Raw genomic sequence first — 25,711 nt, forward strand, 5'->3', positions numbered from 1 at the left:
TTTGTGAAGACATCCAAATTTTCATTTGCCGAGATACTTTTTTGACATGCTCTTCAAAACTGTCGTCATATAGTGGGAATTTGGCCAGTGACTTTTCCTTTTTGATGACTATACTGAGGCACATGCAATTTAGGTCTCTGTGGGTCTCCTTTTCTTTCTCGCTCTGATCACACCACACTGCTACCAACTTCCTTGCTGCAGAAATTGTGGCTTGTCTGTCACTGTCTCCCAATTTGGCAAGATCTCAGAGGCTGTAAGCTCCCTTTGTTTTGACATTAAACATAGAGTCTCATCTTGTTAACACATGTACAGCAGGAAGTACATTGCAGAAGGCAGGAGTGTGTGTCACAAATAGCATAGAATCGTAAAATCATAGAATACCAGGGTTGGGAGGGACCTCAGGAGGTCATCTAGTCCTCCCGCCTGCTCAAAGCAGGACTAATCCCCAACTAAATTATCCCAGCCAGGGCTTTGTCAAGGCTGACCTTAAAAACCTCTAAGGAAAGAGATTCTACCACCTGCCTAGGTAACTCGTTCCAGTGCTTCACCACCCTCCTAGTTAAATTTTTTTTCCTAATATCCCACCTAAACCTCCCCCCACTGCAATTTGAGACCATTACTCCCTGTTCTGTCCAGAACAGTCTAGATCCATCCTCTTTGAAGCCCCCTTTCAAGTAGCTGAAATCAGCTATCAAATCCCCCCCTTAGTCTTCTTTTCTGCAGACTAAATAATCTCAGTTCCCTCAGCTTCTCCTCGTAGGTCATGTGCTCCAGCCCCCTAATCATTTTCGTTGCTCTCTGCTGGACTCTTTCCAGTTTTTCCATGTTCTCCTTGTAGTGTGGGGCCCAAAACTGGACATAGTACTTGAGGTGAGGCCTTGCCAGTGCTGAATAGAGGGGAATGATCACTTCCCTCGATCTGCTGGCAATGTCCCTACTCATACAGCCTAAAATGCTATTAGCACACTTTTTACTCATATTCAGCTTCTTGTCCACTAACCCCTAGGTCCTTTTCTGCAGAACTGCTGCCTAGCTACTCGGCCCCTAGTCTGTAGCAGTGAATGGGATTCTTCCATCCTAAGTGCAGGATTCTGCACTTGTCCTTGTTGAACCTCATCAGATTTTTTTTGGCTCAGTCCTCTAATCCATGGCATGCATCCATAGCATGGACAGGTATGAAGCAATATTTGGCTTTTTTGCTGATAATGCTGCCTGTTTCAGTCCACATTATGTATGTGTTCTAGTTTTGAAAGTCATGAACAGCAAGCACCAAAACATCTGTATCAGGTGACCTGATTACTATGGGTCCTTTGACTCCAAGAGACTCAAAAGCCATAGTAGCATGTACAGGATGCAGAAGCATTGTTGTGTCCACTTTCTCTTTAGTACTGTACAAGTCTTGGGCTTCTTCAGCATCTCTTTGGTGATGGACTTTGCTACTGCAACACTGCAAAACCCTCCAGCAAGAAAGGTGCGTGTGTGTGTATGCGGTGTGCTCCAACATGCTCAAATGCATTTTGAACCATATATTCAGAGAGGAATTTTACAAGTGACTGCATTCCTGATGCCACATTTAGAAACTTATTTTTTGTGGAGGCACAGGGTGTCCACCAATCACCTGTTATTTCTTGTATTCAGTTTTAGATCCTATCCTTTGTGATCTTTCTGTAGTTTTCACAGAGTTATTGTTGTCAGAGACTTTGATTACAGCATTAGCTTTGTCAAATCCTTTTAGGACCTGCCTCAAGCACTTAGCAGCCAATTCATCAAATATGTGGAATTTGTCTCCAGCCATCATTTATATGACAGCCATGGCATCTCTGATGTACACTGTTGTTTCTTTGTTGCATGCTCTTAACACATGGATTCTTTCTGCTTGAGCTTCCAGCTGATGCCCTAATTCAGCTTTGTCTGTTCTTCTCATTGTTCCATCTGCAAGGGACATAGGCATAGGTCCTATCGGGTGACTAAGAACAGTTGCCACTTAAACATCATTTCTGCATCTTCCTATAAACAGGATTCTGGGGAAAATAATTGCTGGACTGATAGCTGCTCAGACTGTCCCTCCCTTGCCATACTTATATTTGGTCTTTTTGGTCATGTCACCCAGATTTCTTGACTGGGCTGAAGAAGCTCTAGTGTCCCATCAGAATCAAGTGCACCTCTTACAAATCTCTCCATTTGTTCTTCACCAACATCTGCCAAATAACACATTTTTCAAAGTTTGTGGAGAGTCTTTCTCTTTTATGTCATCTTTAAGGGGCTTATATCCTCTGTCTTCATATACCGTAACTTCCCTATGGCATGTAAAATTCCCAAGGTATATTGTTAGCATCACTTCCACCATTTTTCATTTTGAACAAGTATACTCACGTGTGCTAAATTTCATCTATATGATAGTATCAAAATTGCCATTTTTGTTTAGTGGGCATTTTAATGGAAGCCCAACGTGAAACTGTGTATTACCTCTAATACTGAATTTTAAAAGCTAGTTTCTAGACTATTTCAAAGGCTAGTACTGCATGCATAGGCAATTACAAATTAAAACCTTCTATCAGGCAGACTAGGTGCTACATTGTATGTACAAAAGCTTACAAATGGAAAAGTATTACATTAGGAATTCATGTACATTTAGATCTATGCAGTATGAACTATGCATGCAATCTACTGCTACTGGTGCACACCCGTCAGTCTGAGATTGATCAGGTTGAAAATTTCAACTGCAAAAATAGAAAACTGTTATAATCACTTGTGAGATACTTTGACAATTAAGAATATGCGATGTGGAAACACATATGATACTATATTGCAACTGTTGCCACGTGTTAAATAGCTTCATTATTTCGAAAGTAAAACCACTTACTCATGCAAATCTAATAAAAATCTTTTAACAGAGTGTCATTTGGTAGCTTTGCCCAATAAGGAACACATTAAGATGTTGAAATTAACTGTAAAAACTGTAGCCAATCAGGTTGCTGTGTTTCTAGAACTGAGCCAAAATGACACTTTCTCATTTTGGGTATAGTTGTTTCACCTAGCCTTCAGGCTTATGGTACTACTTGACAGCTCCACATCATACTTCATCTAAACATACATAAAATATGCTTTGAAATCATATGTTATTTGGGTGTGTGTACAGTGGCTACATTAAATTTCAAATATATGATCCTTTCTGGAGCATTGCTATGTGCCTCGTAGACAGTAGCTAGTAGCAGTTCTAAAAGATTTAGAGCCCTCAAAGGATATGCTCAAGTGTAGCTATGCATTTAGCCCATACCTAGGGATTGCCCTGGAAAATTAATTGCTTAGATACAATGATAAATGTTGCTGTGGTATGTCCTGCACCCAAAAATTCGTGAAAGAACCTATGTTCACAGGACTTTCATCTTAATTTTGGATAGGCTGAATAAGCCTCATTAAATACTTATCCAAACAGAACTTCTAGACCATACAAAGGGCACTCACTGGTGTACTATATACAGTTAAAGGATGCAAAATGCATTCTCTGTCTAAATCAATGGTTTCAAGTCACAGTGCATAACTGACAGTGTAGCAAATTTCTTGGAACTTGGAGTGAGGAGCACATGTTGCAGAAGGGAACTATTTGGAGGAAGCACCAGAAAGTCAAACTATGTACTCCTGGCCAGGGTGTCAGCTACAGTTGCAGTCCCTCTGTACATAATTCACTTAATAAAAAGGTTTCAGTTTCAGAAACCTGGAGTCATTTTATGTTATTGCCCAGTACACTGTATGTGAAACATAGTGAAAGTGATCAGTCTAGTGAGATCTAAACCATAGAAGAGTGTGATTAACAGGCAAATAAAGCAGCACCTAGAAACAGTGCAAGCAGGCAGCTTGGAGGGACTTAGACCACCAGGAATGTTCCAATGAAAAGGAGGATATCTGCAGCATGACTTTAGCAGATCTGAAGACTGTCAGTGGACATGTGCTGCGGAAGAAGTCTGCCAGCTTTACAAATGCCATACTTACAACTATGCAATTAGATCAATGACCTATTCTAGGTGGATTGTTGAGCCAGCTGCAATATCATCTCAGTAAACACTGATAAGCAGAAATATTAGACTAGAGAAATGTGACCAGCTGCTCATGACGTACAATAAAACTATTCTGAGGCCCATTGGCCTGTGCAGTTTGCTACAAAAATGTAACTAGAGCTGGGTAATTACAGCAAAATAATAATTTGCTAGTATTCATTATAAATTTTAAACATATTCACTTTCATTATGCCCATTTTGTGTTCGCTATGCATATACTAGCAGTGTTACAGGAATGTTCCATGTATAACTGAATATCCAATAAATACTGAAGAACAGTGCCAGAATGTGATCTTTGAATTCTTAATAATGAGCATTTGCACTGAGTTATGATTCTAGCAGTTTTACTCTTCCAACCAGGAACTGAAATGAACCATGTGATTTGTGTCCATAGTATCTGAAATTTAAAATATCAGCAACTCGTATTCAGGCCTGTAGAGAGAATTCTGGGGCCCTGGTATCTCATGTTTGCTGGGACCCTATCCACTTCAATATTATCTCCATTTCATCCGAGGCCTGGTCTACACTATGATTTTAAGTTGAATTTAGCAGCGTTACTGCGATTTAACCCTGGACCCATCCACACGACAAAGCCCTTTTTTCCGACTTAAAGGGCTCTTTAAATTGATTTCTTTATTCCACCTCCGACAAGGGGATTAGTGCTGAAATTGACCTTGCTGGGTGGAATTTAGGGTAGTGTGGATGCAATTCAACGGTATTAGCCTCCGCAATCTATCCCAAAGTGCTCCATTGTGACCACTATGGAAAGTGCTCTCAAGTCAGATGCACTGGTCAGGTAGACAGGAAATAGCCTGCGAACTTTTGAATCTCATTTCCTGTTTGGACAGCGTGGCAAGGTGCAGGTGAGAGCAGATCTCATCAGATCTCATCAGCAGAGGTGATCATGATGGAGTCCCAGGATTGCAAAAGAGCTCCAGCATGGACCAAACGGGAGGTACGGGATCTGCTCACCCTATGGCGAGATGAATCCATGCTAGCTGAACTCTGTTCTAGTAAACGAATGCCAAAACATTAGGAAAAGGCTCAAAGGGCATGAATAACAGGGACACACAGTAGTGCCATGTGAAAATTAAGGAGCTAAGGCAAGCCTACCACAAAACCAGAGAGGCAAATGGTTGCTCCGGATCAGAGCCCCGAACATGCCGCTTCTATGATGAGCTGCATGCCATGCTAGGGGGTGCAGCCACCACTACCTCAACCCTGTGCTTTGACTCTGTCAATGGAAAATCAAGCAACACAGAAGCGGATTTTGGGGACGAGGAAGATGATGATGAAGAGATTGAAGATAGTTCACAGCAAGGAAGTGGAGAAACCAGTTTCCCCAACATCCAAGTGTCATAGTATCTTTCCCCAATCTGAACCTTAGAGTCCAAAAGTTGGGGTACCAACATGAATTCCTCTAAGCTTAATTACCTGCTTAGATCTGATAAGCTGCCACCAATCAGGAATTCCAGTGCCTGATACACTCTGGTCCCCCCAAAACCTTCCCTGGGGACCCCCCAAGACCCAGACCCCCTGGATCTTAGCACAAGGAAAGTAAACTCTTTCCCTCACCCGTGCCTCTCCTAGGATTTCCCTCCCTGGGTTACCCTGGAAGACTACCGTGATTCAAACTCCTTGAATCTTAAAACAGAGAGGAATGTCCCTTCCCCCTCCCTCCCCTTTCTCCCTCACCCAGAGGCAATACAGATTCAAGCTCCGTGAATCTAAAACAAAGGGATCCCCCTTCTTCCCTCCCTTCCCCTTCCCTGTTAAGTACAGACTCAATTCCCCTGAGCCTCAACAAGGGGAAAAAAATCAAACAGGTCTTAAAAACAAAACTTTTAATAAAAAAAAAGAAAGAAAAAGGTAAAAGTTATCTCTGCAATTTAGATGGTAAAAGTTACAGGGTCTGTCAGCTTATAGAAACTGGAGAAAAAGCCTCCTCCAGCAGAAATACAATTTAAAATACTTCCAGCAAACTACACATTTGCAAATACAGTAAACAATCTAAAGACTATAACCGCCTTCTTTACTAAATACTTACTATTCTGAATATATAAGAGGCTGTAGCAGGGAGGTTGGCAAGAAACCTGGTTGCACATCTAGTCCCTTCCAGGACCCAGAGAGAACAAAACCAAACCCAAAAAACACAAACAAAGGCTTCCCTCCACCGAGATTTGAAAGTATCTTGGCTCCTGATTGGTCCTCTGGTCAGGTGTTTGATTCCCTGTTTGTTAACCCTTTACAGGTAAAAGAGACATTAACCCTTAACTATCTGTTTATGACACCAAGATATGTTTTTCACCCTCGACCTGGAGCCAGTAACCCCAGAAACTACCCAAGGCGGGATCACGGACCATGAAGGCGGAGAAGGGACCTCTGGTGAGTGAACCTTTGTAAATATTGCACATGATTTAAAAGCAAGTGTGTTTAATGATCAATTTGCCCTGGCATTCTTGGCGAGTACAGCTACTGGAAAAGTATGTTAACATGTCTGGGGATGGATAGGAAATCCTCCAGGGACATCTTCAAAAGTATTATACAGGCCAGTAGCACATGTTCGGGAATCATTGCATAACAACGCATAGCAGCGCACGGTCCTGGTGTTTGCTGGCATTCAAACAACATCTGTTTTTTATCTCGCTGTGTTATCCTCAGGAGAGTGATATCATTCATGGTCACCTGGTTGAAATAGGGTGCTTTTATTATGGGGACCTTCAGAGGTGCCCGTTCCTGCTTGGCTGTTTGGCTGTGGCTGAACAGAAATGTTCTCAGCTGTTAGCCACGCGGTGGGGGGAGGGGTAAAGCGTGAGTGATCTCTCACACCAAACCAGCAGGCCCTCAATTCAAGAGGCAAAATGTGACCTTGTAATGAAAGCACATGTGATGTGTAATGTGAACAGCAAGGTTTTAGGTGAAAGTGTACCCATTTTTCTCTAAAATGTGCCTTTTTAACCATTCTCCCTTTTCCTCCATCAACTACAAATATCTCTCCTTCGCAGAGGCTAGTGAAGATTAGAAGGCGAAAAAAACACAGTCGGGATAAAATGTTCTCTGAGCTCCTGCTGTCCTCCCACGCTGGCAGAGCACAGCGGAATGCATTGAGGCAAACAATGTCAGAGTGCAGGAAAGCACAATATGAACACGAGGAGAGGTGACGGGCTGAAGAGAGTAAGTGGCAGGCTGAAGATGATAGGTGATGTCAGCTTGCTGACAGAAGGAAAAAGTTGATGCTCGGGCTGCTGGAAGATCAAACTCATATGCTCCAGCGTATGGTTGACCTACAGGAAAGGCAGCAGGAGACAGACCACCGCTACAGCCCCTGTGTAATCAACAGCCCTCCTCCCCAAGTTACATAGCCTCCTCACCCAGATGCCCAAGAATGCGGTGGGGGAGCCTCCGGCCACCCAGCCACTCCACCCCAGAGGATTGCCCAAGCAACAGAAAGCTGACCTTCAGTAAAATTTAAAGTTTTAAAGTGCAGTGTGTCCTTGTCCTTCTCTCCTCACCTCATCCACCACCCCACCCCACCCAGTGCTTCCCTCCTCCACCACCCCACCCGGGATACTTTGGCAGTTTCCCCCTCCCTATTTGTGTGATGAATTAATAAAGAATGCAAGAATGTGAAGCAACCATGACTTTATTGCCTCTGCAAGTGGTGATCGAAGAGGAGAGGGGAGGATGGCTAGCTTACAGGAAAGTAGAATGAACCAGGGGGTGGGGAGGGTGGGGTTCAACAAGGAGAAACAAACAGAACTTCCACACCATAGCCTAGTCAGTCATGAAACTGGTTTTCAAAGCTTCTCTGATGCGCACTGCGCCCTCTTGTACTCTTCTAACCGCCCTGGTGTCTGGCTGCATGTAATCAGCAGCCAGGTGATTTACCTCAACCTCTCACCCCGCCATAAACGTCTCCCCCTTACTCTCACAGAGATTGTGGAGCACACAGCAAGCAGTAATAACAATGGAATATTGGTTTTGCTGAGGTCTATCCGAGTCAATAAATTGCGCCAGCGTGCTTTTAAACATCCAAATTCACATTCTACCACCATTCTGCACTTCCTCAGCCTATAGTTGAACAGCTCCCGACTACTGTCCAGGCTATCTGCGTATGGCTTCATGAGCCATGGCATTAAGGGGTAGGCTGGGTCCCCAAGGATAGGCATTTCAACATTCCCAACAGTTATTTTCTGGTCAGGGAAGAAAGTCTCTTCCTGAAGCTTTTGAAACAGGCCAGAGTTCCTGAAGATGCGAGTGTCGTACCTTTCCCAGCCATCCCACATTGATGTTGGTGAAGTGTCCCTTGTGATCCACCAGTGCTTGGAGCACCATTGAAAAGTACCCCTTTCGGTTTATATACTCGCTGGCTTATGCTCTGGTGCCAAGATAAGGATGTGAGTTCTGTCTATCACCCCACCACAGTTAGGGAATCCCATTTCAGCATAGCCATCCACTATGACCTGCACATTTCCCAGAGTCACTACACTTGATAGCAGCAGCTCTGTGATTGTGTTGGCTGCTTGGATCACAGCAGCCCCCACAGTAGATTTACCCACTCCAAATTGATGCCCGACTGATCGGTAGCTGTCTGGCATTGCAAGTTTCCACAGGGCTATTGCCACTTGCTTCTCAACTGTGAGGGCTTCTCTCATCTTGGTATTCTGGCGCTTCAGGGGAGGGGAAAGCAAGTCACAAAGTTCCATGAAAGTGCTCTTACGCATGCGAAAGTTTCGCAGCCACTGGGAATTGTCCCACACCTGCAACACTATGCGGTCCCACCAGTCAGTGCTTGTTTCCCGGGCCCAGAAGTGGAGTTCCACAGCATGAACATGCCCCATTAATACCATGATGTGCACATTGCCGGGGCCCATACTTTACGAGATGTTTGTGTCCATGTCTATGTCCTCATCACTCTTGTCACTGTACTGCTGTCGCCTCCTGTCATAAACAGAAGGTTAAGGGTTAATGTCTCTTTTACCTGTAAAGGGTTAAGAAGCTCAGTGAACCTGGCTGACACCTGACCAGAGGACCAATGGCGGGACAAGATACTTTCAAATACTGGTGGAGGGAAGTCTTTGTTTGTGCTGTTTGTTTTGTTCGTTGTTCGCTCTTGGGGCTAAGAGGGACCAGACGTACACCCAGGTTTTCTCCTTTCTGAATCAGTCTGAATCAGTCTCTCATGTTTCAAAATAGTAAGTAATAGCCAGGAAAGGCGGATTAGTCTTATGTTTGTTTTCTTAACTTGTAAATGTGTATTTTGCTGGAAGGATTTTTACCTCTGTTTGCTGTAACTTTGAATCTCAGGCTGGCGGGGGGAAGTCCCTCTAGTCTATATGAATCTGAATACCCTGTAAGCATTTAGCATCCTGATTTTACAGAGATAATTTTTACTTTTTCTTTCTTTAATTAAAATCTTTCTTTTTAAGAACTTGATTGATTTTTCCTTGTTTTGGAATTCAAGGCTTTGAGTCTAAACTCACCAGGGATTGGTAGGGTGGGGGGGAAAGGAAGAGAATGGTTAATTCCTCTTTGTTTTAAGATCTAAGGAGTTTGGATCTGTATAGCTTCCCAAAGCAACCCAGGGAGGGGAAAGTCTGGGGGGAGAAAGGAGGGAGAATGGTTTATTTCTCCTTGTTTTAAAACCGAAGGGGTTTGGGTCTTGGGTTCCCCAGGGAAGGTTTTGGTGGAACAGGAAGTGTGCCAAATACTATATTTTGGCTGGTGGCAGCGTACCAATTTTAAGCTAGTAATTAAGCTTAAAAGTGATCATGCAGGTCCCCACTTTTTGAACGCTAAAGTTCAAAGTGGGGAAAAAACCTTGACACCTCCTCTCCTGGTTTTGCTTTGGCAGGTTCTGGTTCTGCATATACTGCAGGATACTGTGCATGATGTTTACAGCGCTCATAATTGCCGCTGTGATCTGAGCGGGCTCCATGATCCCAGTGCTATGGCATCTGGGCTGAGAAAAGGCGTGAAACGATTGTCTGCTCTGACAGAGGGAAGGGCGACTGATGACATGGCTTACAGGGAATTAAAATCCACAAAGCGAGTGGCTTTGCATCAAGGAGAAACACAAACAACTGTCACACAGAATGATCCCCTCAAGGATCGAACTCAAAACCCTGGGTTTAGCAGGCCATTTATTTCATGGAGGGAGAAAGGGAGGGAGTTCTATTTCTTGTTTTGATCCACTCCATCTATCTTTTACATCTTTAGGGTGGCAGCAGATGGTGCAGTGCAACTGCTAGCCATCGTCCGCTCCTGGGTGCTCAGCAGAAGAGCCGGCATTATGACTGCTTCCCATCATCATCTCCTGGCAGCTTGCCAGAAGATGGTGCAGTAGAACTACTAGCCATCGTCATCTCCTGGGTGCTTGGCAGAAGATAGGAATGACCTGGCTGAGTCACTCCCATGTCTGCCCAGGTGCCCCTGACTGACCTGACCGAGGTCAGTTAAAAGAGCACCCAGAAATAAGACGACAATGGCTACCAGTTGTAACACATCGTCTGCTGCCAAAAGGCAATGAGCTGCTGCTGTGTAGCAGTGCAGTCCCACGTCTTCCAGCACCCAGGAGACGTACGGTGATGATCAGCAGTGCGGGCTCCATGCTTGCCGTGGTATGGCGTCTGCACAGGTAACCCAGGAAAAAAGGCATGAAACGATTGTCTGCCGTTGCTTTCATGGAGGGAGGGAGAGGGGGGCCTGATGACATGTACCCGGAATCACCCGTGATGCTGTTTTGCCCCATCAGGCATTGGGATCTGAACCCAGAATTCCAATGGGTGGCAGAGACTGCAGGAACTGTGGGATAGCTACTCACAGTGCAACACTCCGGAAGTCGATCCTAGCCTAGGTACTGTGGACGCAGTCCGCCAACTTAATGAACTTAGAACATTTTTTGTTGGGACACACAATCAACTGTATAAAAATGATTTCTGAAAAAACAACTTCTATAAATTCCACCTAATTTCATAGTGTAGACATACCCCCAGTTATAGACATTTAGAGGAGACCCCTGAGCTTAAGGCCCTTGTTCAATTGTTCCCCCTTCAAGCCTCTCTCATCAGCCCTACTTGCCATGAACTGTTAGAATACAACCTACAGATCAAGAGAGTGTCTCTGAAATTATTTAATGAATACATTTGAAAAAAAATCAGTCTCTTAGTTGCCATTTTACAAATAGGAAGAGGCAAAGCTAATCAAATCTAATTTATTTCTTATTTTGAATTATTTGCCTATTTCTAGGTAACTGAAAACAGATTATGAATGAAAACAAAGTGATTGTCAAACTAAATTGATGTTTGCTGTGTTGTTGTAGCCGTGTTGGTCATCGGGATGGATGAGGTGATATCTTATGTTGGACTAACTTCTGTTGGTGAAAGAGACATGAAGAAGAGCTCTGGGTAAGTTCAAACACGTATCTCTTTCACTGGCAGAAATTGGTCCAATAAAAGATATTGCCTCACCCACCTTGCCAAAAAAAATTGATGTCTATTTTGGAGGAACTATGTAAGAAATATGACCTTTTTGTATGCACTCCATCGTTTCTGAAGTATATCTCAGCCCACAAAGTCTTAAAATTAGGGTAAGGTGGTCCTGCTCAATTTTCTGGTATAAATGATCAGATGTAGCAATAGCAGACAAACAAACAAACTGGCAGAAGACAAGCAAGTTATAAATTGCTAAAAGCAATGATCCTGGCCTCTGCAACATTCACTGAGCTTGGATGAAGAGAGTAAATAATAAAACAAAATATATAAAAAGGTTAAAAAATTGAACATATGTAACTCATCTTTTCTTCATATTTAAAAATCCCCCAAAGCACTAAAGAGAATTGTTAAAATTGCCTTTTGGATGAGAACAATGTGAAAAAGTTCTGCCCAAGTGAGGATTTTTCTGAAGAAAGTTTCAAGTGCCTGAAGACAGCGGCTTCTTAGAATGAAAGTGCTTCCTCAACAACAATTTATACTGTTCATCCATTGGTGCTATTACTATTCCTGGGTTCTGTATCTTGGGCGCTCTGTCTAGTTAGTTTGGGGAGTGAGTAGTGATCAAGTCAAGTAGTGTAGCTTGCCTTGCATACAGTAGAATTGTTGTTCCTTTTTTTCCCTCCCTCTTATTTTTCCATCATTGATTGACGAATTAAAAAGTATCAGATCGTGAAGCAATGCTGTATAGTTAGACTTTATATTGTTGTAATTTTTCTTTAATGTCTGTTATGAGTGCTGCTCCTTTAAGAAAAGAAAAGTCTGAATCGCCTCTCATTCCATGAGTTCATCACAGGAATGAAGTGCAAAGAAAAAGTCTGACTGTGTGACATAGTTTTGTCTGCATGTCATGGATTTAGATATGACGTGTTTTGAATTGCTCACCTAATGCAAGGTACATTACAGGAACAGAAACAACTCTTTATCATTGTGCTGCAACTGCAAATTACATGACCATTTGGGTCCGATGCTGCAGATATTGTACCCTGTCAAATCCAGCTGGACTCCTCACATCAGTAAGTATCTATGTAAGATAGTAAATGTTTGCAGGATTGAGCCACAGGGCCTGATCCAAAGCCCATTGAAATCTTTCTATCGGTACATTGTAAAGCGAGGCAGCAGCACTTCAGAGAAATGCTCCTTCCTCTTCCCTCACCCTTCAGACCTGTAATGATCATATGGCTGTGGTTTATAATGTTTAAACACAGATTAAATGAGACTCTCAATTAAGGAAAAATCAAACACACATTGTGACATCAATGGGAGTTCTGAAATGTAGGACTGGGCCTGTGTCTCTAAATAAGGCCATCGCTAGAGATGTGAACTATTTGGAATTTTGATTTACAATACTAAATGCCCCTATGCCATTCTGTAGGCAGTCTGATCCTGATTCCATTGCAGGCAGTAGCAAAACTACCATTGACTTCAGCATGGGGCTGTATGATTGTGTGTTTGGAGGGCTGGGTGGCTGACCTCCCACCCTTTGTCTTACTGTCAGGGGGGCAATAGAAGTGCCTGGTCTCTCCTCCGGGCTGGGGTGTTTGGGCCTCCCTCTGCATCTGGGGCCTTTCCCCTTAAGTGGAGAATGGAAGGCGGACCTGGGCCCTCCCTCTCCACCAGGTCCCAGCCCAGGATTCTGCAGGAAGTAACGCCAGCAGGTTCCTTCCAGTAGACAGCCCAAATCTACCCCCTGGACCACCTCCTAGCTACGTGCTCCTTCAGTTTGGGGCATGGCTCCTATAGTCAAAACAGTCAATAGTTTCACAGATGCGCAGGGCTCTGCAAGACCAGCTGATTCTTGAATTGGGAGGTTGTTGGAAACTGTGCTATTGAGGGCCTTACCCAGTATGTGGTCCCCTCTTAGACGCCCTCTTCTGTCTGGCTTCCTGGAGAAGGATTCTTCTTTCCTGCAACCTTTCCATCACCCCTTTCCTGGCTTTCTGAGCTCCCTTTATCCAACTCCTCCTGGTGGAACATGGTCAGCAGACCTGCAGGGGTGGAGCTACCTGAGCCCAGTATTGCCTTCCCCCTCTGGCCCAGTGTAGGCGTGGTATCCCCCATTACAGGCAGGTTGAATGCATCACAGATAAAAACTGCTAAGTCTCTCTTTCCTTAATTCATAATGACAAATTGTTTATTCATGAGTTCATGGAATACCCATTAGGTTTGGGCAATTCTACCAAATTCCCAAAGCTTTAGCATGAATGATCATGCATGTGAAAATCAGAACTGGAAATGCACTATTCACTATCTGTAATTCCCCTGTTTAATATGTTTTGTCATCCAGTCAGAGGGATAGAAACAATACCATGTGATGTCGGTGTTAGTCAACCTCTGTGAATAAGTACCATACAAAAAGCCTAAAATTTATATTTCCAAACTCTTCAGCAAATGCTAATATATTTTAAGAAAGGCAGGACTGATTAAAGAAAGTTTACTAATTAAAAAGAGGCTAAGATAGTGATACTCAGACCTCAATGGTTCAGGAGCCAAATTAGCCATCAACATTATCCAAAAGAGCCACGGTAGTGTGAATTCATTGTTTCATTAGACAGTCCGATGGGAACAATTTAGTTTATTCTCACAGCAAATAAATTAATGATTTAGTGCAAGTTGATAATTGGTTAATAACATAGGAAAAGCATCCTGATTGGTTAATAACTTAGATTGGTTAATAATTGAATCATACTGTTTTAATATCATATGCTTCAAAGAGCCACAGAAGACACATTAAAGAGCCACTTGTGAGAGACAGTCTGAGGATCACTGGGCTAAGGGTACCTGGTTCTGTTACACGCCAAGTGTTCTGAACTCTCTCTAAAGGGGGTGGGTAGAGCTGCTTTACATTTTCTGACTTTTGATTTATTTATTGATTTTTTTCCTCAGAATTTTTATTTTAAAATGGGGTACATTTTTCTTAAACACTCTTGTGGAAGATTCATCCTAATTTTCAACCAGCTACAGAGCAGGTCAAATTTTTTCCAAATTTAACTGACAGAAAAAAAAAGGACACCTTTTTTTTCTCCTAAAATATTCCACAAAAAAGTCTGATTTTTTTTTTTTACCAGTGGTACCAAAGGGAGTTCAGAGAGTTCAGCTCCTTTCAGAATTAAGACTTAAACTAATAAGGACTATTATTTGTAACAGATAGTTTGCCCAGCTCTAGCTTTTCTCTTTTTGCTGCTCAGCGCTATTCAAGAAACAATTTTTTTCCTTCATTCCTCTCCTTTTAGCTTCTTTGCCTCCCACATGCATTTGTCTGTATGGAAGGCTTTGCCTTCATGCCAGTAAAGTGTTACTGAAGCTGATGAAACTATACTAAATCCAATCACTGTCCAACTGGGGTAATCTTGAGTTGCACTTAGTCACATGCCCTGTGGGTAGATTCCCCCCCTGCCCTGTGCCTATAGGTATCTAGAAGGTCAGGTATGTAGCTCCCAAAGGGAAACATCAGGTCAGAATAGTTGCATGACTCTTGAATTTATTAGCAAACAAATTCTCATAGATTGCTACAAATATACCTTGTCCCAGGCACGACTGGTTCTTTTTCTCCTAACCTTTTCCCTGTCCATCACAAAGGAAAGTTCTTCCCAAAGCCTGTAATCCATCTTTGCATTCCAGACCCCATCATTCTTTTAGGAGCTTTCAGACATAAGTACCTGAAGTCAAACACTTGACATTTAAAAAGGTCTCGACATCATTCAGCGAATCTTATCCATTACTGGACAAGTGCAACCAAATGCAACAACAGGGCCATTGTTCCCTGCCAATATGAGGTAGCTCTGCTTTAAATTACTCCAGCCTTCTCCACATGACACCATGACTTAAAAGGTCATGAGTTCATTGCTGATTTTTTACCATGCTCTTTGACACTGATCCTTTCTATGGAAAAAGGAAAAGCAAAAGTTCAGCAGCACATAAATATTTCCATGAATAATAATTTAAAGTGCTCTGAGTTACACTTTCTGATTAATTTTGTGCCTGAAGCTTTCTTCAAGTATATTTTATATTTTCACGGTAAAGAAAGTCTGTGGATTATTTATTTAAAACTGTTTGTTGCTAGAGCCTGACCTATCATCTCCCCACTAATTCTTCTTGCACCGCTCCCATTCACATTGGTTTTTCCATATTTCAATTCTGACTGCTTCTTTTGTCTCTTTCATCCAGTCTAGCCTTTCTGTTTTCCCTTGTGGCTGGAACAGCTTCCTCTTCATGTATGCCAGGTTCGCTTCCTCTTCACAAAACGTCTAAAGACATGCCTGGTCTGCGAAACATTTAGCTGTAATGCTACTTGTGCCATTGTCTTTGTTTGGTATGGTGGTGTGCCTCTAGATTGCAAGTTCCTTAGTATGGCAATCTGTTATTTTTTGACCCTAGAATGTAAAATGACCTTGATATATAGTTAGCTATTGCATCCAAATTCTTACTATTGGGTAATCCCATTGAACTAAATGGGACTACTTGCACAACAAGTTACTATTGAACATAAGTAAGAGCTGCTGAATCAGGCCCTAGACAGCAATGATTAATGCATGGAAATAAAACAGACGTGTGAATTTAGAGGTATGTATTTTACACTGCGTGTCAATAGACTGAGTGATACTTCACCTGCAAAACTGTCTGTGCAAAGTGCACATTGGCAGATTTTGCAGATATCTCTTCTGACAGTAATGCTAACTGTGCAGTTACCTTTCTGGAAATGACATAACAGCACTAGAAACACTCATTGGCTGACATTGTTAGATCAATTCAAGAAGCAATATCCTCCTGGAATGGTGTCAGTTCAAAGCTGGAGTCTGATGCTTTAGCGGTCTCCAAAGAGGAAGTAGAGTACATAACTCTAGGCAGAGAGATATCAGAATATTTACATTTTAAGCAGTGTTGTGACATTTGGTCATCACATTGTGCTATGTGATGCATATAGTGTTCCCTGGAACCAAGAGGGCGGAGAGCTGTGCTACTAGATGGTAAAATGGATGCTTTCTGTCTACAGTAGTGTTCTGGGGAAATCTTCCACTTTTCTCTACTACCAGTGCAGTGCTAACAGTGGTGGGCATACAAGCATGGACAGGGCAAATCTACACGACTTGGGGTATCCACACTGTAGGTGAAGTTGTAATTTCCAGCTTGGATAGACACACCTATGCTAGTTTTGATTGAGATAGCATGTGCTAAAACTATCAGTGTAGTTGTTGCACGGGTGGTGGGATGGGCTGGCTGCCCCAAGTACAATCCCATCCAATACTCTAGGTACATATTTGGAGAGGGGTTAGCCACCCTGCAGATGTACCTAGGATCTTGGATGGGATTGAGCTTGGGGTAGCCATCCCATCCCACTACCCATACAACCACAACTATGCTGCTATTTTTAGTGCTCTAGGTCAGTCGGAGGTAGTGGAGGTAAGTCTACCTGATCTGGAAATTACACCTTCCAGCTCCACTGTAGACATACCCTTGATGGTGAGAATGGTTATTGTTTCCATACACTCTCACTGTTGCTAGCACTGCTAAAGCTGCAACAGTGGTAAAAGGGAAGAAGGAGAATTACCCAAGAAACCTAGTGTAAACGAGGCTTTAGGAACTGATGCTGGGAGATGCTTTAGGTCCAAACCAGGCACTGAACCATCCCCAAGGCCCATTGACTTCAGTGGGAGTTGAGGAGTTGCTGCACTTTGCACGGTTAGACCCTCTATTGTGTTCTTTCACTATTTTCTGGCAGCTTGTGTGTGATGGAAGGAGGAGGGAAGCAACACAGGAAGTCTTGAAAAATAGATTTATTAACTTCACATTTTCTCAACAGAAAGGTCTTGTGATTTAAGAAACAAAAGTTAATGCATACATTTCAAAAAGACTTTTGTGAGGATTTGCAATATGTTCTAATGTGATCTCTTAGGGGGAGCACATTCATGTACAGACAAGTGCTACTGGGCTTGTATCCAGTACTTCTCCCTGGTTGGAATTAGAGAGCAGATGGTATGTAAGAGGTGCAGTGAGCTGGATCCAGGCTCTGGGTCTGACTGCTTTTTTTTCTTTTTCTTTTTTTTTTAAATGAATCGCAATTGAAGTATTTTTGATGGAGAAGGACATGCGACTCATTGTGATGAAACAATGTGTCATTAGTCTGTCACATTAGTGAAGTCTGTTCAATACAGGAAAAGTGCCTAGGAGTAATAATAATGCATAGTGCTTTCTTTGAACAAACAACACATATAGTTTGGCTATTCCCTCAAGTTTCTATAGCTTTAGCAGTAGAAGTTGAGTGACATTTAAGCTACCCCTCCCTGCACTTACAGATCTAGGTATCCCACTGAGTAATTTTTTTCTGTATTGTCATGCCCTGGCTGTAGCCCAGCCCATAACATCATAATAACACTTTGTAATTATAGACTGCCTGTCATCTAAAAATCACAAAGTATTTTACAAACATTAATTAATGCTCACAACATCTTTGAGAGGTAGGTAAGTATTATTATTATAATCTTTTTACAACTTGGTGAACTGAGGCACACAGTGTTTAAGTTGCTTAGTGAAGGTCATGTAATGTGTCAGTGTATGAGAAACAGGAAACTTGCCTTCCAATTCTGTGCTCTAACCGCTAAAACCACTTCCCAGGAGCAATAGATGGAAACAGGAAGAGTGTAGGAGTGACAAACAGTGCAGTTAAGTGGCAGACACAGAAAGAAAACTTAGGCAGAATGGTCTTGTCCCATTCCCAAGATATCTGCCTTCTTTCGATCACAATGCCACCTACAGTGGCGCTGTTGGTTTTCAAGTCAACACGTACAAGGACCATTGTGATTTGATATTGTTTAAGATCCAAGTCTGTAGAAATATTGAGATTTGGGAACAATTCTACAGGTGTTTCAGTGACAGACCAGTTGCTTTGGCAACACTGGAAGTACAGTATTTTGGACCATTATTGCAGAATGCTATAGTTCTGAATAAGATCCTTTTGTCTTCCATTAGGCAAAGCTCCTAGTGGATTTAATTGGAGTTCTGCCTGAGTATGGCATAAGTTGAGATCACAGGATCATGTGCCCATTGTTTGTAGGATAAGAATTCTTGGTCTTCATATTTGTTTTTCAGCTTAAAAGAAATTGAGAAAACTGAGTCTGATTCTCTTATATATTTGAATGCAAACAGGGATCAAAGAATATGCAAGATATAAAAGAACAAAAGGCCTGATTCATTTCTGTGTCACTGCAGCATTACATGGTAACTTCATTGAAATTAATGTCATTAAACTAATGTGAAACTGAAGTATACTGATATATATCAAGGTCAAAGTCCATAAGAAGAAGAATAGGAGCCAAAATTCTTTAAAATGTTTGTGTTCCTTTTCATCAAAGAGAAAACTCTTTTAATGTATTACAATTTTGTCCCTAGTAGGAAGGCCCTTGCCTTTTAGATGATGATTGGATTTAGCTTTGAATCTTTATTGCTGTTGTCCTTGCAATTACAATAGGCTCAAACCTGGGAGGTTGTGAGCACCCAGAGCTCCCCAAAACTTGAAAAGGAGTGGATGATACTCAGTACCTTTCAGGATTTTCCCATATGTTTGAATTCCTACTGAATTTAGTCTACATTGTTACCATTAAAGCACAAACTCATTGAATCACTTGGACAGCCTCCTTTTCTGAACATTGTCAGCAGAAAAGAGTGTTGAAGAGTTGTTAGTTTTTCTCCCCCCGTACCCAAAAGATAACACTTTTTCCGTCATGAGTTGGGCTTATTCAACCAAGCCTATTTAGCAGTAAATGGAAGTAAATAATATGATGTGTGGGAACTGCATTTTCATGAAATGAAGATTGTAAGTCAAGGTGGTTTATTTCTACTCCTAGCTGGAGCAAATGCTAAAGTTTTCAGTCACATTTGATGTGCAAATAGATACAAACGGTGTCTATTAGTGCTATAATTACAGTTTCAAGGTACTAGAAATCCCTGCTTATTTATAAGGATTGACCTTTACTGATTCGTGCTGGGACATTTTCTCATTTAAGTTATAGCTATAGACTCTACACATCACTTTGAACCTGTACTTTTCATATAAAACATTCAGTTATAAATGTTGAATTGAATATAAAAGTTTTTTTTTCTGAGCTGGTTTATACAACAATAATGCACAAACAACGAGAAGCCTGGTGGTACCTGAAGACTAACGGATTTATTTGGGCATAAGCTTTCCTGGGTAGAAAACCCACTTCTTCAGATGCATGGACGCACAGGCTTTTTTGCTGAATACACTTTCAGGTTGAAATTTAACCTCCTCTGTGCTCAGTGCATCCCCAGTGCCCATTGTGTATCTGTATATTAAGGATGCATACATTCAAATGCACTGGCCAATTATATGTGTGTGTGTTTCTTGAGCTTAGGATGCTTAATGTGTGACAAGCAAACAATGAAGTTCAGTTTTCTCAAAAGTGTCAGTTCACATAAAATATTCTATTCCATCCACTGGGTTTCCATCTTTTTAGTTTAGAAAAAAGAGAAGTGTTAGGTTGTGGTGTGGCAGCCTGCCAATAGGTATGATAAGCCTGCATTGCTCACTGCGTGGTGAGTTAAACAGATTTATGCATTGTTCTAAAGCAACGAGGGAGTGCTTCCCCTGACGGTTTTGAACAACAGTATTTTAAGGAGGCATAATGAAAAGCAGGATTACTTTTAATTAAATTAGCCCAAAAGGCAAAGGCCTATATTTACTAACATTTTGTACTGCTGCTGAACGGCAAATATTGTTGTGGAGGGAAGGAAGGGCAAAACGGCAGCCTTTTGAGAGCCTTTTGTACTATGGAAATCTTTTTATAAAATATTTTGAGAAAAATAGAAAAAAATGCTGTTTGCTTAGTTGCTTTTTTAATTTGATCTGCTACTTCATCATATTCCTTTCAGGGTTTCTGTCTGTGTGTCTTTCTTTCCTTCCTGTTTCCATCAGGAGGGGTAAGCAGTAAGATACCATCAAATGATGAAAAGAGGAATAGAACTGAATTTACTAGACTGCTCTAGCTGAAATCTAGTATACAGCACCAACATTTTGTTGAGGCAAGTCTGATTGCAAACATTATTAGGGCTTACATATTCAAAAGTGACTAGTGATGTTGGGCCCAACTCAAGGCACCTTTACAGAGGGTGGGAACTCAACACTTGCTGACAGGACTCTTTTAGGCATCTCAGATTAGGCATCCCAAAAATGCTAATCACTTCTGAAAAATTAGTCATGATATATTTATTTGGAACATTGCTGGACATTGTTGGATCTTGCTGACTTAGCATAACTGCATGTGCATTATGATGCATGTCAACAAACTTCTGGAAGCTTAAGCTTCCATTTAAAAAACAATGTACATCTCTAGAATAGATGTCATAGTGCCATCAAATTGCTAAGGCAGCTTGTTGCTTGGAAAAAAAGATAATTTTTGCCAACCAAAAGTCATACAAAGTGAGTTGCCAAGCCTCTTATGGCTAGTGGATGCATGAAGGGCACCATCAAACTGTCTAGGATATGTGAGGGGCCATTAACCCTTCTTATACCTCATGGGATGCTATTTCTTCTTACACACCTTAAGAGGACGTCTGTTGCTCCTCTGCGGCTTGCATTAGTGGTTCACGCCTCTGAGGAATGACAAAACGGAGAAGGCAGGAATGTGCAAGTACTTTCCCTCAGCTGTTATCCTGCCAATCCAAGTGGCTCTTGTATGTTCCCTTCTGTATCTGGACCCCTCTTGTCCTGTTTGTTATGGATGGATAAGGTAGTATATTTTCAAGACTCTATGTGCAAAGATGACAGGATGATACCTGAATGGAGGCAGAGTCAAAGTAGTTCTGGTGCTTTGTGGAGAAGTGCTGCCTTGACTCTCGGGTTATTTGCACGATGGGAATATTGGTACAGAAGGGTACAGCTTGTTCAGGAATAACAGGGAGGGAAAAAGGGAGAAGGTGTTGCCTTCTATATCAAAAATGCATACACTTGCACCGAGGTTAAGAGAGAAGTTGGAGGCAGACCTGTCGAAAGTCTCTGGGTATGTATAAAAGGGGTAATTACAAGGGTGAAGTCATGGTAGCTGTTTACGATAGATCAGCTAACCAGGAAGAAAAGGTGGTTGTGGCTTTTTTTTTTTAAACAACAAAATCATCCAAAGCACAGGATTTGGTGGGGGTAGGAGATTTTAATTTACCCAGACATCTGTTGGGAAAATAACACAGCAGTGTATACATTATCCAACAAGTTCTTGGAATGCATTGGGGACAACTTTTCAGAAGGTGGAGAAAGCAACTAGGGGAGAGGCTAATCTGGATTTGATTCTGACAAACAGGGAGGAACTAGCTGAGAATCTGAAGTTGGAAGGCAGTTTGGGTGAAAGTGACTTTGAAATGGTAAAGTTCATGATTCTAAGAAATGGTAGGAGGGAAAACAGAATAAAAACAACAGATTTCAAGAAGGCAAACTTTAGCAAACTCAGAGAACTGGTAGGTAAGATCCCATGGCAAGCAAGTCTAAGAGAAAAAAGAGTTTTGGAGAGTTGGCAGTTTTTTATAGTGACTTTATTAATGGCAATAGCAAACTATTCCAATGCACAGGAAAGACAGGAAGTATGATAAGAGACCACCTGGCTTAACCAGGAGATCTTCAATGACCTGAAACTCAAAAAAGAGTCATACAAAAAGTGGAAACTAGGTCAAATTATGAAGGATGAATATTAAAAAAAACCAGCACAAGTATGTGGGACAAAATTAGAATTACCAAGGCACAAAATGAGATTAAACTATCTAAGAATATAAAGGGTAACAAGAAAATATTTTACAAATTCATAGCAAGCAAGAGGAAGACCAAGGACAGGATAGGCCCATTACTCAGTGAGGAGAGAAAGACAATAACAGAAAACCCTGCAATAGCAAAGTATTAAATACTCTTTTTGTTTGTTTTCACCAAAAAAGTTAACAGTGATTGGATGTCTAATATAGTGAACATCAGTGTAAATGGGGTAGGATCTGAGCATAACATAGGGAAAATACAAGTTAAGTGTTATTTAAACAAATTAGGTTGTCAGGGCCTAATGAAATATATCTTAGAATACCTAAGGAACTGACTGAAGAGATCTCTAAGCTATAAGAAATTATCTATGAGAACTCATAGAGGATGGAAGAGATACCAGAAGACTGGAAAGGGGCAAATATAGTATCTATCTATAAAAAGAGAACAAAGACAATCCAGGGAATTACAGATCAGTCAGTTTAATTTTGGTAACTGGAAAGATAATGAAGCAAATGATCAAACAATCAATTTGCAGACACCTAGAAGATAATAAAGTGATAAGTAACAGTCAACATGGATTTATCAAGAACAGATGAAGTCAAATCAACCTCATATCCCTTGCCAAGATAACAAGTCATCTGGACAGAAGGAAGCAGTAGAAGAGATATATCTTGACTTTAGCAAGGCTTTTGATACTGTTTCACATGACCTTATCACAAACAAACTAAAGAAATATAACTTGAATGATCTTACTATAAGATGGGTGCACAAAGGGCTGGAAAATCATACTCTGAGACTAGTTATCAATGGTTCACAACTGAGCTGGAAGGGCATGTCGTGTGGGGTCTGTTCTGTTTAATATCTTCATAAATGATTTGGATAATGCCATAGAGAGTACACTTAAATGTGTGGATGATACCAGACTGGGAGGGTTTGCAAGTGCTTTTGGAGGACAGGACTAGAATGATCTTGACAAAATGATCTTGACAAACTGGAGAAATGGTCTCAAGTAAATAGGATGACATTCAATAAGGACAAATGCAAATTACAATAATAAGTTACACACATACAACCTGGGAAATAACAGCTTAGGAAGGAATATTGCACAAAAGGATCAGGGATGGGGTGGGGAATCATAGTGGATCACAATCTAAATATGAGTCAACAATGTAATGCTATTGCAAAAACTGCAAATATCATTCTAGGATGTATTAGCAGGAGTGTTGTAAGTGAGACACGAGTAGCAATTCTTCCACTCTCTTCAGCAGTGGCCTCAGCTGAGGTATTGTGTCCAGTTTTGGGTGCTGCATTTTGGGGAAAGATGCAGACAAATTGGAGAAAATCCAGAGGAAAGCATCTAAAATGATTAAAGGTCTAGAAATTATGGCCAATGAGGAAAGACTGAAAAAAATTGGGTTTGTTCAAGCTGGAGAAAAGAAGACTGAGGGAGGACATGACATCGTCTTCAAGTAGAGAAAAAAGGTTGTTATAAAAAGGATGGTGATAAATTGTTCTCCTTAGCCACCAAGGACAAGACAAGAAATAATGGGCTTAATTTGCAGCAACAGAGATTTAGGTTAGACGTTAGGGAAAATCTTTCTAATGGAAAGGGCAGTTAAACACTGGTATAAATTATGGAGGGGGCTGTGGAATCTTTGTCATTGGATGTTTTTAAGAAGATATTAGACAAACACCTGTCAGGGATGGTCTAGCTCAGTGTTTCTCAACCTTTTGATAACAGAGATCGTCTTGCTGCTTCCTAAACTGTGTCAGGGAGATCTCAGAGACAGATGCCGTTGAGAAACACCGGTATAGATAATACTTAGTTCTGCATCAGTGCAGAGCACTGGAGTAGATGGCCTATTTAGGTCCCTCCCAGGCCTACGTTCCTATGATCCTATGATTTCTTGGGTTTCTAAAGTTTGAGGGTTTTTTTTTCTTCACTCTAGCATTCATGGGGGGAAAAATGCGCACAGACCACTGATATTTGCTTGCAACTTTACTTTCACCTTAATACAGTTTGGGCCTGGTCCGAAGACCATTAAAGTCAGTGGAAAGACTCCCCTTAACTTTACTTGGCTTTAGATCAATGTCTTTTTTTGTTCTAGAGTATATATGTGAACATATAATGTGTTTTTTCTTTTCTCCTTTATATAGACTGATGAATATAAGTGTTGTGATGTGGGTATTTTCTATGCAGATTCTCTCAGGAGATATTTCCATTTTTTTCATGACACTGAAATTTAGATGATGAATTTTAATATTTAAATGGATATTGTTCTTTATGTATTGGATTATATCTTGGGGATTCTTTTTTCTCCTCCCCTCGTCCCCATCCACTAGGGCTTCTCGTCAGCCGCTAACTTAATAATTACACCTTCAATTATTCACATCCCTCTTCTTATATACACAGTGTTTGTAGGATCAGCACTACAGTGTTGTCTTCCATTCTTCTTATTCCTTCTGCATCTTTAATTGTTCTGACTCTAAGGATTCACATTTTTCCATAGAAGATACTCTGATATGACAAGAATGCTTATTTCTGATTTAGAAGGATTTTTTTCTCAAGGAGGGAGAGTGCAAGCATTGCTACACTTGTACTGTAATTATGCCCCCACAATGACTCACTTATTTCTGCTTTTCTTTATAAGAACTGCATGTTTATGGTCAGGCATAAAAAACTGTAAGACGGATTTATATAGCAGTTACCTTTTATTCTAAGTAGTATGAGCTGCATTATAGTTGACTTGATGATTTTTGCATTAAAGTTTCTTCTTTTCTCTTATTGCTTTGCAATTCATTGGTTTCCTAGTGGCCTCTGATTTGTAAAAAAAGAAGCAAAGCAAATGATAAATTGCTGATTTACTCACAGCTAACTAGTACTCCTATTACTAATAGAAACATATTAAGAGTTGAATACTTCATATCAGAGGTGGATAGTGAAGGGATAGGATTAACTGTTTCCTTGTTTTTCATATTATTATAAATCATAGACTGTTAAATTATGCATTGCACCAAGATTTTAAAGATGTACTGTTTGCATGGCTATAAAGTCATCCCAATCTTTTTATTAACCCAATCTGAAATTCCTAGGCCAAACTATTCTAAAGGTATAATGTAAGAAAAAAGTATAAGAAATTTTCAGATAATTTATGTTAACTATTCTAATTCCTCATGACTCAGAAATGACTTGCCTCATTCACCTCAAATTTGGCCACAAGCTTAGTTCTACTTCCTTTCTTAAAGATAGAAGTAGAGACAGAAACTGTCCTGACTGGAGTTCTAGGAAAATCAAAACATGGCCATGCCTCTCTGTCTAGCTAATCTAGACGTGTCCACATACAAATGCCCATACATCTAGACTGCGAAATGGACCTTGGCCATATTTAGCTTGGTTCATTCTGTTTTACCTGACT

Source organism: Gopherus flavomarginatus, chromosome 1 (assembly GCF_025201925.1).
Source record: "Gopherus flavomarginatus isolate rGopFla2 chromosome 1, rGopFla2.mat.asm, whole genome shotgun sequence".
Lineage (NCBI taxonomy): Eukaryota > Metazoa > Chordata > Testudines > Testudinidae > Gopherus > Gopherus flavomarginatus.